Source organism: Colias eurytheme, chromosome 2 (genome assembly GCF_061535395.1).
Source record: "Colias eurytheme isolate Ceu_HAF_F1 chromosome 2, ilColEury1 Martin Lab GWU primary, whole genome shotgun sequence".
NCBI lineage: Eukaryota > Metazoa > Arthropoda > Insecta > Lepidoptera > Pieridae > Colias > Colias eurytheme.
Genome location: NC_142981.1, coordinates 2355287 through 2373507, shown reverse-complemented (window position 1 = coordinate 2373507; position 18221 = coordinate 2355287). Strand labels below are relative to the sequence as shown.

At 36.9% G+C, this 18221-nt stretch overlaps 1 protein-coding gene across 1 annotated transcript in view; it reads right to left on the bottom strand.

Annotated features, from left to right (window-relative positions):
• Positions 1–17564, bottom strand: part of LOC149910110 (uncharacterized) — a 37621-nt gene extending 20057 nt beyond the window's left edge. Inside the window, exon 1 of the mRNA XM_090110542.1 lies at positions 17286–17564. The gene's annotated coding sequence lies outside the window, so the exon portion shown is untranslated. The remainder of the gene's footprint in view (positions 1–17285) is intronic.
• Between the last annotated feature and the right edge of the window lie 657 nt (positions 17565–18221).

The window sequence follows — 18221 nt, the reverse complement described above, 5'->3', positions numbered from 1 at the left end:
AGTTAACTCTAAGTTAGTTATTAGTTTTAGGATTAAAGTCAGCAATAAACCTAGCTGGGGCTCTATAGTCTATGACAAAGACTAAATACATAGTACTATGACTACAGTATTACAGCTATGACTATAAAATGACGCCATAGGGCAGAAGTGACGAATCCCTGTTTCACTGCGTAGAAATAAATCTAACGAAAGCGCAATCATATATATAATAGTACGCCCCCGAATCGCTCCGAGTGGAAATACTATGTATGTATTTTAATACGCAATTACTATTAGATTTTCAATTCAATACCAGAATTATAAATGCAAAACTGTACCTCTATATTTATGAGGATTTCTTCCTTTGAATGAGGCGAAATACCAAGAAATATGGCGACCAGTTTTATCGCAAAAGCGGCAAAGCCGCGAGCGAAAGCTAGTTTATGATAAATCAGTGGTGACCCATCGAATATGATGCATTAATCCCGTTCATGACGGAAGGTGTGTCATGGCTATGGGGTGTCATGGCCATATAACACCTTTTGGCCAAAGCCAACCTCACCTGCTCGTGGTGCACCCTGCTGGTCTACAAACGAGGCTCTGGCGATTAGTTTAGAGTGGTAGAACTACAGCTGCATACAGTCTCTGTATGTAGCACGAACGGGCTGTAGTTCGTCCGGGGCAGGACCACTACCTTACAGGAAACCGGCGTGAAGCATTAATTTGCGTTTCGCATAGGGTGAGTGAGGAATCCGGTAGCCCATTCCCCCCCCCCCTCCCTTTAAGCATCATGGCAGCGGTTTTTAACAGAAATTTACCCCAGGAGGGTACCAGCTCCATTGATGCTGGAGAATCCCTCCCTGAACAATCTTGTTCGGGCCGCCCTACGTATTCTGGGGAGGGCAAAATACCGCTCGTTACCTCCTCACCAGGCAAAAAGAGCAGAAAGACCAGCGCACCCCTTTCCACGCTCCGCGTTAACTTTTGCAATATCAGGGGTATTCATTCTAACATCAACGCCGTGCATTACCACCTCGAAACGGCGAAGCCGGCCTTACTGTTTCTAACCGAAACTCAGATATCTTCACCGTCTGATGTATCATACCTTAGTTACCCAGGCTTTAGCTTGGAGCACAATTTTCTACCCCGCGCTGGTGTATGCGCTTACATCCGGGAAGATATCTGCTTTCGTCGCCTTGGTCATCTTGAAGGTAGGGACCTTTCCATCCTTTGGCTACGTGTGGAATGCGACGACCACCCGCGCATCTATGCGTGCCTCTATAGGTCCCATAGCGGAAACGACGAATCGGACCGACTCTTTGAGCACATTCAGTCGTCGGTTGACACCGTGCTTAATCAGACTCCTGCTGCAGAAATTGTTGTCCTTGGTGACTTTAATGCTCATCATGCTGAATTTCTCAAGTCACGAACAACCGACCACGCAGGTAGATCTGTACACGACTTCGCTCTTGCCTATAACCTCACTCAATTGGTATCATCGCCCACGCGAATTCCCGATATTGAGGACCATACGCCTTCTTTGTTGGACCTTCTGCTGACTTCCCATCCGGAGGGCTACCAGGTAAATGTCGATGCTCCTATGGGCTCTTCCGACCACTGCCTAGTCCGGAGTTCAGTGCCAATCTTGCGCCTACCTCGGCCTCCACGTGCAGGCCACCGTCGCGTTTGGCACTATAAGTCTGCAGATTGGGATGGGATGCGTACTTTCTTCTCATCATATCCCTGGAGTCGAGTTTGTTTCTCCGCGAATGATCCTAGTGCGTGTGCTGACTCTGTCGCCGATGTGGTGCTTCAGGGAATGGAGCTCTTTGTTCCAAACTCCGTTGTTCCCGTGGGCGGCAAGTCCCAGCCTTGGTTTGGTCGCTCTTGCAAATCGGCATCTCGCCGTAAACAAGATTGCTACCAGGCCTGGGCCAATGCACTCGCATCTAGTGATCCAAACGCCCGTACATTGAAAAGAGAATTAAACTCGGCCTCTAGGTCCTTCAAGAAGGCTATTGCAAGAGCGAAGGCAGAGCACATTGCTAAGCTTGGCGAAAAACTTGCCCTACTTCCTTCGGGAACTCGAGCCTTTTGGGCCCTCGCTAAAGCTGTGCAAGGGAATTTTTGTCAGCCGTCCTTACCATCTCTGCGCATGGAGAATGACTCGTTAGCCCACACAGCAAAAGAGAAAGCCGACCTTCTTGGCTCTCTCTTCGCTGCTAATTCGACGTTGGACGACACAGGGTACTTACCACCTACCATTCCACGATGTGATGCATCTATGCCCGACATTCGTTTCAGTCAGAGAGCAGTGCGTAAAGCACTCCTTTCCCTGGACGTCCATAAGTCAAGTGGCCCTGACGGTATTCCTCCCATAGTGCTTAAGATGTGCGCACCTGAATTGGCTCCGGTTCTCACGCGACTTTTCCGGCACTCCTACTCTACTGGCGTTGTCCCGAACTCATGGAAGACAGCTTTAGTGCATCCTATCCCGAAAAAGGGCGATCGCTCAGACCCGTCCAATTATCGACCCATAGCTATCACTTCTTTGCTCTCCAAGATAATGGAATCCATTATCAATCGCCAGTTGCTCAAGTATCTGGAGGAGCACCAGCTGATCTGTGACCGTCAGTATGGATTCCGTCACGGACGATCGGCTGGTGATCTTCTAGTATATTTAACACATCGTTGGGCGGAGGCGATTGAGAGCAAGGGTGAAGCGTTGGCGGTCAGCTTGGACATAGCGAAAGCCTTTGATCGGGTCTGGCACAAAGCGCTTCTTTCGAAGCTTTCTTCCTATGGGCTTCCCGAGAAATTTTGCCGATGGGTCACCAGTTTTCTCACTGAGCGTAGTATGACAGTCGTGGTCGACGGTTCATGCTCCGAACCTAAGCTCGTGAATGCTGGTGTACCTCAGGGCTGCGTTCTGTCTCCCACACTGTTTCTTCTGCATATCAATGATTTGCTGCGCGTTAGCAGCATTCATTGCTATGCAGACGACAGTACGTGTGATGCAGTTTATGCCGGCTGCAGCAATATTTCTCGGGATCGCGTCATTGAGTGCCGGAACAATCTTGTGTCCGTAATCGAAACTTCCTTAGATGAAGTCTCGAATTGGGGTCGAATTAACCTGGTCCAATTTAACCCCAATAAGACACAAGTCTGCGCATTTACCGCTAAGAAGAATCCCTTTATCGCGACTCCCGTTTTCCAAAGTACTCCTCTAAAAGCCACAGCCAGTATCGGAATTCTTGGACTCGAAATCTCGAGTGATGTGCAGTTCTCTTGTCATCTGGAAGGTAAAGCTAAGTTAGCTTCGCAGAAACTAGGTGTACTCTGTAGAGCGGGGCAGTATTTCACTCCGAGCCATCGCCTTAACCTTTATAAGGCGCAAGTCAGGCCGCATATGGAATACTGCTCCCATCTCTGGGCCGGTGCACCTCAACAGTATCTCCTTCCATTTGACCGAATTCAACGGAGAGCTGTGCGACTCGTTGGCGAGCCAAGTCTAACCGATCGGCTTGATTCTTTGGCATTGCGTAGAGAAGTCGCTTCCTTATGCGTTTTCTACCGCATTTATCATGGGGAGTGCTCTGAAGAACTGTTTGGTGCACTGCCTGCTGCTGAATTCCACCATCGTACGGCACGTCATAAGCTGAAATTCCACCCATACCATCTGGACAGCTGGCGATCAACAACTGTTCGCTTTAGAAGAAGTTTTTTGCCTCGTGCTACCGAAATTTGGAATCAGCTCCCGCGGGCAGTGTTTCCAATGAGTTACGATTTGGGGACCTTTAAGAAAAGAGCGTACACCTTCCTTAAAGGCCGGCAACACACTCGCCATACCCCTGGTATTGTGGGTGCAAGTGGGCGACGATGATCATTTACCATCAGATGACTCGTCTGCTCGTTTGCCTGCTCTTCACATAAAAAAAAAAAAAAAAAAAAAAAAAAAAAAAAGGAATCAACACGATAATATTACTGACGATAGTTGTTTTGACGTGTTGTTTACGAAGATTCGTATCACATGTTTATCCCAACTTTTATGCAATGCTATAAACAACTCTGTGACGTAGTAATAATTGTACAAATATACAAAGGTGCACATGTTTACATATCGATGAGATAATAACAGCACTAAATATGATCGACTTTAAACATTACGGTCACAAAAATGTCAACGACATGATAATGAAATGCCCTTACAATTAACGCGTGTTATCTTTAAAATGTTCTTTTTGTTTGTACAAGAGAATCTTGTTTTTAAAGATTTTAACATTGGGGTTTCTACGCTATTTTTATATAAGTTTCTCTTGCGCCAAATTAATCTTATTGTAGGTATGTGAGAACAAATGAAGAATTTAAATTGAGATGAGATTTTTATCCCGGATTAAATTAGCTAAATAACGTGAAGTAAAAGTAGTAATTTTGTTTAATTAATTAATACCTTTTTATACTGTGGTGTTTTTATCGTATTTTATCAAGTGAGAGATATTGTGTGAGTTTGTACACAGTAGGTGATTACAATGTTTGATGAACGATATGATTTTAACACTATTAACGATATTCATATATTTTACTAGCGGTCCGCCCCGACTTCGCACGTGGTACCTACATGTTTAAACTATCCTATCTCTCAAGTTGGATCGAACTGCACATGGTGTGCGAATTTTATTATAATCGGTTTAGTGGTTTAGGAGTCCATTGAGGACAAACATTGTGACACGAGATTTATAAATTATAATATATAACTATTAAGATATTATTCATAAAGAACGATTTCCGTATTATACATATAACATAATCATAGAAATATGGTTAAATGCTCGAAATGAATTAATTATGAATTAAAAGAGGATTTTATATTATTAATCCAAATACCCTAAAGAAATAAAAACGCATTAGGTAGGTATAATTAAATAAAAAAAAATGCATGTGCTATTATTTTGTTTACAAACAAACTTTGAGAATATAATAGAGTTTTCTTGTTAATGTTATTATCATAAAATATTCAAATGTCACTTGTTTAGTTGTTTATAGACCGCCGAATATCGACCATGACCACACCCACGATGTTTATTTTCGTTTTTTATTGCGTTAATGTTTTGAATTCAGATTTTAGTAATAAAAATTCCATTGCATTTTTCATTCTACAAATAAATTATAGAATAGAGTCGGACGTGTGCAGCATCACCTATCATTAACCGAATTTTTTGTTTTATGATATTACACTAGTTGCTCAACCTGACTCCACCCGTGTACATACATACTTATTCTAAGCATTTCTTTTTTTTATTTTTAAGGGTTATTATCCTATTATCCAAGCGAAGACCTATCCAACAAAGCAAACACCATTTAAAAACGTTCAGTGGTGCTTTAGTTACAATTTACAAACAAGAAATGAATAAAAAACTAGCTTTGTCTGGTGTTGTCGATTCGCCTGATTCGATTTGTGGTTTGATCCGGTATACAAAACAAAAATAAAATTTAGCCCGACCACATATTTATTTATTTATTTATTTATGCTTTATTGCTCAAGATAAATTACAAATCGAGACTTAGCCTAGGATACAATAAAACAAACGGCGGTCTTATCGCTAAATAGCGATTTCTTCCAGACAACCGGTTGTACAGAGAGAAATTAAGTAAAGGATAGGAATAGGGCAGAGCACAAATAAATATATACATACAAATATAAAATAAATAGGTAATAATAATAAATAAAATAATAACAGCATAAAATACAAGCCACAAGAGTGAGATAAATAATATACATATGTTCACAAATAGATACATACCTAGGAGAAGAAAAAAAAAAATAAAAAAAATAAATAAATATATATCCTACCTATATATAAATATATATAAAAAACATAGCTACTAGGGACATTGAGAAAGAAAAAAATCACGAACCATATTTTTAAAGGTATTTATAGATTGAGCCTTCTTGATTGGATCCGGCAATGCATTCCATAATTTAATTGCACGAACAGTGAAAGAGTTATCCAGAAAGCTTGTATGGTGCGCTGGCATTATTAATCGGAGCTTTTCCGATGAGCGGACAGAATCTCCGTTCTCTCCTCTGAATACGAAATTGTCCTTGAGATATTTCGGTGTTTTAGGGTTAAACAAAACTTGATATAATAGTTGCAGCACGTGAGCATCCCGGCGAAATCGAATGGGTAGCCACTTGAGCTGAGAACGAAACTCAGAGACGTGGTCATATTTCCGTAGACCAAATATGAAGCGGATACAAAGGTTTTGGAGACGTTCGAGCTTATTCAATTGGTCTACGGTAATATTGACATAGCTTACATCGGCGTAGTCAAGTATGGGTAAAAGGAGGGATTGTGCTAGCAGAATTTTGGTTGGGATGGGAAGAAAATTTTGAAGACGACGGAGTGAACCAGCAGTTGCATACACTTTCCTACATACCTCCTTAATATGAAAGCTCCACGAGAGAGTGTTGTCAAAGTAAACTCCAAGGTTCCTTACAGCCTCACTATAAGGAATAGGTGTGCCGTCGACTAAAATAGGAGGGAGATTCACCCAGTTAACCCTCGCAATCAAAGAAGGACTGCCAACAATAATAACTTGTGTTTTTAAGGGATTCACTTGAAGACCATAATCCGAACTCCAAGTTACAATGTTGCTTAAGTCCTTGTTGACTGAAACGATTGCTTGGGGTAAATCATCAAGGGCAGATTGGGTATAGATTTGGAGATCGTCGGCATACATGTGGTAGTCGCACGTTAACTTGTTTGAAATAGTGTTAATAAATATGGAAAATAACAATGGGGAGAGGACTCCTCCTTGCGGGACACCAGCACTAACATCACACCATGACGACTCAACCTCGTCTATACGTATACGCTGACGACGCCCATGTAAGTAGCTGTAAAACCAGTCATTTACTGAAGCCGATATATTTATAGAACTTAATATGCTCAGCAGTATATCAAAGTCGACAGTGTTAAATGCATTGCTGAAGTCCAATAATGTTAGAACCGTGAGCTTTTTATTATCCATTCCATGACGAATATCGTCGGTTATTTTAACAAGTGCAGTGGCCGTACTATGACCGGATCGGAAACCGGATTGGAAGGGATTAAGAAGATCGTGTAGGTTTAAGAATCTGTGTAGCTGTTCATACACTAACTTCTCAAGGATTTTAGATAGGAAAGGCAGGATAGAAATGGGACGATAATCGGAAAAGGAAGATGGATTTATTTTCTTAGGTAAAGGGATAAGGTGGGAGTCTTTCCAGGACTTAGGAAAAGTACTAGTGGATAGGGAATGGTTAAGGATGTGAGTTATAACCGGGATTATGGGATCTAGGATGGGTAGAATCATTTTACGGCCAATACAATCGCTGCCAACAGCATTCGATGTAATGGATAATACACCCCGCCTAACATCATTTTCGCTAAAACATTTAAACACAAAAGGTGGATAGTTTGGTGCTGGTGTTTCTGAGACCGATTTTAAAGTAAGTTGCTTATTTAAGTTATTAAGAACGGATGGGGTATTTGAAAAATGCTGATTCAGTAGTTCAAGATTTAAAGAAGCATTATTAGATATATTACGCTGCTTACCAATCCCCAACGTTTTCAGAAATTTCCATATTATGGGAGGGTCACCACTCTCTACAGAAGCATGGAAGTATCGTCTTTGTGCGTCTCTACAACATGTATTACAACGATTCCTTATCTTGTGGTACTTATCACGACTCTCGTCAGTCTTTGTCCGCTTAAACTTGCTCTTGGCTCTAGCTTTAGCTTTGAGTAAACATTTTAAATCTTCAGAAAGCCATGGAGCAGGTAAATGTTTAACTTTAATCCGCCGAAGTGGAGCGTGTACATCATAGAGATTCGATAAACAGTTGTTAAAAAAGGCCACTTTTTCATTTACACAAGCGGAAGATAAGAGCGGAGACCAATCAATGTTACGGACATCGCGTTGGAGTGCATCAATATCAACTGCGTTAAAATTTCGACGAAGGATGAATTTAGGTTTTTCTTTAGGAGGACGGATATTACAGGACAGGTACAGGAGATCGTGATGTGAAAACGCGTCAGCAGGGAGCTGTCCGTGTTGATACACCAGATCAGGACAGGACATAACTATAAGGTCGAGGAGCGACGGAACGCAGTTTGGGACATGATGTGTGGAGTTGAGAGGAAGGAGGCTAAGGTTGTGCGAGTCAACAATAGACAACAATCTACGAGAACGGCTATCCTTCTTAAGGAGGCATGTATTAAAGTCTCCCATAAATATGCAATTATTGTAAGAAGGAACAAGTTTATCGAATATTGAATCTAAAGAGGAAAAATAATCAATTAACAAGGAAGGACTATAGAAAACGCCAAGGAGAACTTTGCAATGGGACAGGATGATTTCTAGGATAAGGTGTTCTGCAGCATCGGAAGGAGGAGGTTGGGATGATTGAGAAATAACAGAATAGGGGATGTGGGATCGAAGATAAATCGCAACGCCCCCACCAGTTTTACCAATGCGGTCGTTGCGAATAAGATGATAACCTGGGAGAGAATAGGAGGACGAAGGTAAACAGGGCTTAAACCAGGATTCAGATATTAGGATTGCGTGGATATTACTTGACTCGAACGATGTAAGCATGTCTGAGTAGTGAGCCGGGATGCTTTGCGCGTTAATATGTACTACGTTGAAAGTTTTTGGGCTATCAGAGAATACATTGGAAAGTGCATCATTAAGAGGGACAAAACTTGTGCTAAAATAACTACCTTCACTGTCAGAATCCGTGCTAAGTGACACAAAGCTATCACTGGATGTATCAGCAACAATCGACATTACCAAAAAACAAACGAATATATAAATATTTTGAATAAAAATGTAAGTAATTATATGTATATATTTAAAATAGACTAAATAAATATTTTATAGGGCTTATAATTAAATATACTAAATACTAAATTTAAAATAATGTTAGTTTGTACAGACCAGCATCTGAAAGAAATATATTTTTAACATTGTGCAAAAAGACTTGTATCTATAACAGTAAATTAGAATGACAGTTGGAAGAAAGAAGTAATGCTTGTCACTTGTCAGTGGTAAATGTAAACAAAAATATTTTATGTAGGGTGATGGTGAAATTAATATTTAACTACCAGCATTAAAATAATAGCAATATATATAGTAAAATAGAAGATATAAAAGAGAATAATATAATAAGTTATATTATTACAAGTGACAAGTACTTATATAAGTGACTAAATAAATATTACTAACAAGCAACTATTTAACAAATTGTTATCAAATATTAACAAATTATGTTTGATACTACTAATGTTACAAAATGAAAATATAAGGAGAATAAACAAGATTACTTTCTTTGGACTCGGCGTGTACGAAGATTTGGGGCCGTGGAATCCTTCGCATTATCCGTCTGTGCACCACGAGCAGGTCCTGCAGGAGCAGAATCAGATACGGGACCAGGGATTGCTTCAAGTTCCGTTTGAGAAGAGATTTTATGCCGCTTTCCTTGACTAGTAATGAAAATGATTCCATCCTTGGTCCAGCAGTTAGCAATTCCAAACCGTTGACGGGCTGCCATGAATGTATCATGTCTGGGTTTTGTCAAAAACTCAGAGATGGTTATGCCGGACCCCTTAAGGTTACTTTTAGAAAACCAGATCCGGTTCCTCTCTCCAAGGACCTTAAACTTCATTAGAACAGGCCTGGGTTTGTTGTTGACAGTGCGACCAATTCTGTGACATTCATTTAAAACTTCAGAGATGTCCCCAATGTCTCCGTGCTCAGCGAGTGCCTTAGTCACAACATTGGCAGTATTCTCCTTTTGCGTCTCAGGAACACCATGAACAAGAAGAATTTTGCGCCTGCTTCTCATTTCTTGTTTGTCATAAAGTTTAGAGAGCATGTCAACTTGAGATTGTATACAATGGAGAGATGACATAACAAGACCGCGGAACATGTAAAACTCGGATGAAATATTAGCATTAGGGTTTCCTGGATTTTGTGAGGACATATCTAATTGGCGTTGGAAATCTTCCATTCTGTCCTTAAACATTTGAGACATCTGTGCAACTGATTGTTTAATGTCATCCATATTGTGTGCTTCAGAATTTGCGTAATAAAGTTTTCAAAAAGTGATGTGATATTATAAAGGATATTTATACTGGTATGTACAAACTTTTAAATCAGCATAATACAACTTTTAACATTAAAATCAAAGTAAATACTTAATTTAAACTATTGAGTCTTAACAAAAACGTGTGCTCTTTTTGACAATCTACCCCCGAAAAACATACATACTACGTAAGTGTTACAATATATTGTTTTCCTAAAGCGAAAATAATTTTTTAAATTGGGCAAATGGCTTTAAACCAATACAAATACAATATAATACAAATATATATAATAAATTCAAAATCTTTTCGTAATAGAAAAATCTAATATTTCCTATTGATATGATTTAGTTACAGATAATATACATAATGTTATTTATAAACATGTAAAGTTCCTTATAAATAAGTAGAGAAATTTATCACATAATCCCCACTTAATTATTTGATTAGATTGTGAAGGCAATTTAATAAATTATGTTTGATTAGCGCTTGCAAAACTTGATAACCTTATGATGATATATGACTTTTAAATTATGTTTGTTACTTATAATATTATAATATATTATATGCATTCGGAAGTACCTAATCTGAGTGTTATTTTTATGCTATTAGATTTAGTACAAGACATAAATTTATTTTATTACTAGCGGCCCGCCCCGGCTTTGCCCGTGGTAGATATTTCGCAATGAAAGGTAGCCTTTGTTCTTTCTCAGGGTCTAAAGATTATCTGTGCCAAATTTCATTAAAATCGGTCCAGTAGTTTATGCGTGAAAACCATACATACAAAACTTTCCTCTTTATGATATTAGTATAGAAGCACAGAATACATAATAATATGTAGTAGCTAAACGCTACAGAACGGACACTCTCCGCCTCCCGCCAAAATTAAACACTTACCTCACCCCGCGCGATCGTGATTAAAATGGGCCACATTTTTCTGCAAGGACGATACGCAACGAAGATTGACAACAATCAACATTAATCAAAGTAATTTTATTATTTTGGATTTGTGATTATCGTTTTTCGTAGAAAATGGTTAGATATTGTGCTGTTTACGGATGTATTTCATCAGAAAAACGCGAATTTTTTTTTACGCTAGTCACAAATGTGCCAACCATAAAGCGTTAACATCACACATTTACAGTCTCTACAGTGCTCGGCTACAGTGTGACTGTCAAAACGATAATTTTGTATGGAGTGTCCGGGGTGTGATAGAAGTATAGATAACGCTTTATTGAACAAAGAAGTGAATTCATCAATTAAATAGTTTCACATATTTTTCACAAAAAGCGGCCTTATTGCTGCACAGAAATCTCTGCCAGGCAACCTGGTGCAGGGAAAGGTGAGGTAAGTACATAATATATTAGAAAACCAAACACATCGAATTTTTTTCCTTATTTCTTTAAATTGTTATCTAGTTAACAAATAATTAATTCGTTTTTTTTTCAATTAAAATAAACAATAGATATCGTTTAATTTAAATGTTAATAAGACACGTTGCATGTCATTTTAAATAAGTGCGTCTAATTTTATTTTTATCTATTTTCAATTATTATCTGAAAAACTTTCCAATCGATAACGTTTTATGTATTTACACGAAAACAAAGATTCCATGAACATTTTTGATCAACAATTCCTCAACATATATTATCATGGTAGAATAATAAAAATACCTTTTTCATGAAACCTGGTGAAAACGCCATCTGAATCAAACTTATTAAAAATATGTATAATTATAATATCATTACATTCTGCTTTTGCAATTTGAAAGAAAACGTGTGCGGTGTGGCACTCGGGGACTGCCGTGGTAAAGCTATTGCATGCTATGCATTCAAGCCACACCTCCGCGCCCGTCGGAGTGGGGAGCGTGAGGTTTTTTGTTACGAAATTTCTGGATTTGGTCCTCGCGCTCAAGGCCCGCTATAGAAGCTATGCAATAGCTTAATATAAAATAGAATCGTAAATGATAAAATTATTCCTAGATCGAAATATTTAAGCAGCAAGGCTCTCTGTTTTTATTATCTTACAAATAGGTAGTTTTGCATTTGTGGAATAAAAATTTGCGTGTTTTTTTTCTAATATTTGTTTACTTTTTATTATATCTGACGTCAAAGCGCGACTCATTAAATTAATATCTATAAAATACTTCGAATCTTTATGCAAAACTAATAATATTAATATATTTAAAACAGTTGGTGGCTAATAAATAAATATTTGCGAAAGATATATCTAGAGGCCTCCTGGCCTGTTTCTTTTTTCCTTTTACTTCCTATCTTTTGTTCCTATCGCCATTCTTTATTTATCCCTTTCTTTTAAAAGCTTCCTGGCAGTATTTGCAGAGGCCTTATCTTTGCCACGTTCATGGTGCGCGCATTCCACCAGACGATCCACGAGCGAGCAAGCAAGCTCTAATATAAAAAGAAAATTATTTTATTTTAGCTAACTTTCTGACCACTTCTTCGCCCGCGTTGTCTAAAATTTAACAAATTATCTAAGAAAACTTTTAAAAGTGCGATGTGGTACCTAATTTAAAAAATTACTGGGTATTCATAAATTTTTGTAAAGGTTTAAGAGGTTTACATGAATAAAAAAACAGCTTAAAAATCAGCAGCGTAGTTTTAAAGGATACATAGGAACACCGAACAGACAGACGCCGGGAAGCGACTTTGTTTTAAACTAAATGTTCACTTTAAAAAAATAAGAATCGAGAAACCAGTGGTGGATTTATTTTTGTTTTTTTACACAAGCGACCATGTTGTTTTTTTCTTATTTTTCGTTGCTTTTGGCACACATTCCAATTACGCGCAAACCACCTTTGACCGCTGCAAGAAATTACCTATAGGTTTTTAATTAAGCAGCTAAATTAGCATAAGTTTTGTTGGCTATTGTTTTTAGAACTTATTGTATCGAGACTGTATTTGAGGATTTCTTTTTTAGTCTGACTGATTTTTCGACGGCTTTTTTGAGGGTTAAGTATAATTAAAAAGTTTAATGCTACCAATAAATATTATATTTTCAATGCGATTTATCACTACATAAAGAAACCGAAGTTTTATGACGGGACGATTAAGTAAATCCTAAACTTCTACGGTCAGAAACCTGAAAATTTTCACAATGTTATTTTATACCTAGTTGCTAGCAATTGTACAACACTAGGAAAAAGTTTTCTTTTTTTTATTACCTATAGCGAAGTTACCACAGATCATATTATTAACTCATGATGATCATAGTAACTTATATAAAATAGTATTACACTGTCTAGAAAGTTCGTTATAAAACCATTTCCACGTTGTTTTAATTAATTATACAGTCATATTATTGTGTCCCTTCGTCCAGCATACTCACCATGGAATCCTGATATTTCATGAATGTCAAAAAACTGTTCTGAAATAGTGCTAAATAGTGCCCAAAGGAAAAAAATAGTGCTCTTGTACTTGCGAAGTTATAGCCATAGTTCGATGAGTATGCTGGACGAAGGTTTCGCCCAGCATACTCACCTCCGTCCGGAGAATCTGTATACGCTTCAAACATAATTCATACTTCAAAAAATAGTTCCCAAATAGTGCCAAACGGTGCCCAAAAAGAAAAAACAGTGCTCGAATAACTTCGGAGTTACAGGCTTCGTTCAGTGAGTATGCTGGACGTAGGTTCTACGCCCAGCATACTCACCTCAGTGCGCGAATATCGAACGAGCTATAGGTACAATTTACGTCTCAAAAAATTGTGCTTGAAATAGTGCCCAATATCAGTCCAATTTTTGCTTGACTTTTGACCTAGAAAACCATTAAATTTGATTGTAAACTTCTACATACATTACATTGAGTACAGTCGAATACAATATTATTAACTTTCTTTCTAACAATTTTTGTCTTGTGTAAATTATTAATTGTCTATGTAAGGAAGTATTTACTTTAGAATCGCAATATTATTAATTACACATTATTTTAATAATACTTTATAATAATATGATTAAGCCTTCGCGCGTCGCATGGGACCCCGGTAGCTAGGAACAATGATTTTATATATTTTGTCTAGATCACGGCGCTTGAAGGATTAAGATATCAAATGAAGTAAATCATGCATGAAAAATAAAATTGCTGTTATTAATGCTTACATTACAACTGACAAAATTATTCAAAATAATCATTTTCCGGATCAAGGACGGTACCACAACGTTTACGGAATTGACCTGTATTCCTCATGTGATAAAGTTCAATATAGTGTGGCAGTAATGGATGCACGTACGGTCAATAGGTATGGGGCTTACGACGCGCGGCGCCCGCGACGCAAATGAATATGTTTATTGTTTATGTTTAAATACTAGATGGCGCTGCCCTAACATCTTACGATTATTAGACAAGACTGATCTGTATTTTGAAGGTGATAAGGGTCCATTTTGTGTCACAAAGCAATCGAAACGAACAAGCGCTTCTCAGTTTCTTTGTTTGTTTAAGTAATTAAAAATGTTTTTTATTGCTTAACCTTTCATTGATGAAACTATTGGAAAGAGTTTTAAAAATTTGTATAACTATGTCACAGTACTAGTTTTGACTGGTTATAAGTTTTGCCTGCAACATATATACAAAAAGAAACTGTATAATTTCCTTTTTACAATTTTTCAAGATATTAATTTTATTGGCTGCAAATGACTGTTTTTATTCAGACAAACACACAATGCAATGAAGTAATAGACTTCATTTACGCTTAAAGTTTCATTCATTTATTATTATTTATAAAATATATAATAATGCATTTAATCGAAAGTTTTTTGACATGTGAGAAAATACCATAATTATTTCCAATAACATGAAGTCTACAATTAGAAAGTTTAATATTTTTGTCCAAAAACATGTGTCGACGACTGTACCCCATTTTACGTTAGTATGTAGAAGTTTACATTAAAATTTAATGGTTTTCTAAGTCAAAAGTCAAGCAAAAATTGGACTGATATTGGGCACTATTTCAAGCACAATTTTTTGAGACGTAAATTATACCTATAGCTCGTTCGATATTCGCGCACTGAGGTGAGTATGCTGGGCGTAGAACCTACGCCCAGCATACTCACTGAACGAAGCCTATAACTCCGAAGTTATTCGAGCACTGTTTTTTCTTTTTGGGCACCGTTTGGCACTATTTGGGAACTATTTTTTGAAGTATGAATTATGTTTGAAGCGTATACAGATTCTCCGGACGGAGGTGAGTATGCTGGGCGAAACCTTCGTCCAGCATACTCATCGAACTATGGCTATAACTTCGCAAGTACAAGAGCACTATTTTTTTCCTTTGGGCACTATTTAGCACTATTTCAGAATTCAGAACAGTTTTTTGACATTCATGAAATATCAGGATTCCATGGTGAGTATGCTAGACGAAGGGACACATATTATTAAAGTCAGAAAAACTACTTTTTGCGAAGTTGAACTTTGGTGGCCGCATACCGTTATGTATCAGTAATGGTAACATTCATGAATAAAATACACTCATACAGTCCTCAAAATACTAATAGTTGTATACGTAGTATATTATTATTAGTCTGTGCTAATAGTAACCTCTTTAACATTTTGTAACATAAAAATTTTTATATTATTTTTAGTTCTCAAAATAAAATCATATTTCTCCTAGATTTAAGCCGAAATTTATAAATTATATTTTAAACATTGAAACTTAAATTCATACTATTGAAAATGATATAAATATAAATTATCTTATTTGTTGTTTTTAAAGATAAGTTTAAATAAGGTTAGAGAGTGACATAAACTACTTTTTACCGCGGTGTAACTCATCCTCATGAGAATTTCTTTGCTATTAAATATATTCTGCGGTTAATAGTTTTGTATTGTGGTCGGGGTAAGCTGTATTTCCAAAGGAAAAACAAATGTAATTCAATTTGTATGTCATTGCGGTCATTGTTCGAGCTAGTCTGTACTCTATATAGAGAAAATATTATATTCTGGGTTTAAGCACTTAATCTGTGGTAAGTGCTGAGAATACCAGTGCCGTAAACTTTCATAGACCAGTTAAACTGACCTATCTCTTGTGTTACATTGGTATCGTGTCATGGCTCAAGCTATAACTTTGGAAATGGTTGGTAATAAAATTTATGGAAGTACTTTAAGTTGAAGGTAATTTTGAACAAGCGTCTAGACGGTTTTGCGTGATATGTGAGCGGTTGCGTGTCTTCGCATAAGCAGACAAAAAACAAAAGGTTATTATTTTTTTCTCTGTGCTAATTTGACAATACAAATGTATTTAGGTTTGTATGTTTAAATTGTACCTAGGTACCTACCTACGTATAAAAGAAAGACGAAGGCTGTTATTTTATGTGTAAATTTTTTAACATTAGAAAGTTCCATCTTAGTAACATAGATTTTTTTTAATTTGTAATATCTCTGTTCTTGGTTATGATATAGTTACCTACAATTATTCCATTAAGTACCTACTTATATTTTTGTACAGGAAGTGCTAATAAATAGGTCGGTAGGTAATAAATTATAGAGGTGATTTTTACTCGTGTCAATAAGATCAGTAAAAAGTTTTAAAGTTCATAAGTAGGTACCTCAGGTAGGTACCTAGGTACTTTGCGAGTAGAATTATTAGCATCAGAAAAGCGTAGTCTAATGAGTCTAATAGGTATAATCTAACAAAAGGAACTGGTTTTTATTTATTTTGTCATTCCTACATAATTTAAAAATTATTTATATTTCCAATTCTAATAATTTTAGAATGAAGGACGATTAAAATTATCGAAACACCCGTCAGAAAAATAATAAAATCATTGATATTGCGTATAAATTATAAATTATAATCCTTGTAGGTATACGTACCTATTTTATTTCTAAAGCAATACCTACCTATTAACTTTTGTTATGTATTTGTCGGCTTGTCGCAATTTACAACATAGTAGGTAGGTATTTAATGTCTACAATATGAATCCACAGATATCAAAAGACTGCGCCATAAACTCTAGCTAATAGCACAGACTAATAATAATATACTACGTATACTAATAGCATACAATTAAAAAGCTCAACAATAATAATTATTATCACATTCGTTGTCTATCTGTTATTATCTAGGCAAATATACTCAATATACACTCGATACATCGTAAAGTAAACAACTTTACATAATTGTTCAACTATGTACGCAATAACAATATTATAAATATTAATTATTCACCTGTGAATGAATGGATTGCGATGTTCGCTCCGATGTCATGAGATAATCCAACTTTTCTATTCATTTGAACATTTATAACTGCACTGAACACTTCTGTTGCAACAATTGCATAAACACATTCCACTTTGTATTGTTTATTGAAGAAACTATGAAAATATTGTAGTAAAATACCGCGAATCGTAATATTCAATGACTGTTGAACACTGCGTTGAATTGTATCGCTAACGTACGCACGCGAATAACTCTGCTCGTCGACTGCTCGAAATTGGCGGCAAACGACATTGCGCGCGCGTCACGTTTGAAATGCGCGCGCTTGTGGTAAACAATTGATGTTGTATGCCATGCCAGTTCACTACGTAGTTTTAAAATTTAATTTTAATTGAGTTTGAAGCTCATTTTCAGGCTATTAGCCGGCGCCGGGCTCGTCGTTATATTTTGCGATAGCGTAAACAATTAGGTATTTTATTTTTTGTGTGTAAATGTTGAACTAGAAATATACTTTACAAATGTTTTTGTGAAAAAAATACATTGCACGACCTGAAAATGTACTCACTATCTCCGTTTTTTTAAATGTGTTCTGTTCTGGTTCTAAATTCTAATCTAAATGACTAGCAATACAAGAAGATGCGTCGATACATAATACCTAATACCACAGACTAATAATAATATACTAACTAATACTTATTCTAAGTCTGTTTTAAAATATAAGTACAGTTATTTATAATGGAGAAGTTTGCTCATGTTGAAATTCACTATAATTATGTTAAAAATTAAAATATAGATCAAAACTAATCAATAGCCGATTTTTTTTTTGAAATCCATCAATAAATATAGATTATTGAAGTTTACATATTATTTTTGCACGAAACATCTGTGGATTTGATGCGCCTGTGGGCTGTGACGTCATCACTTCCACTCGCGCTAGTAGCGCTAGGC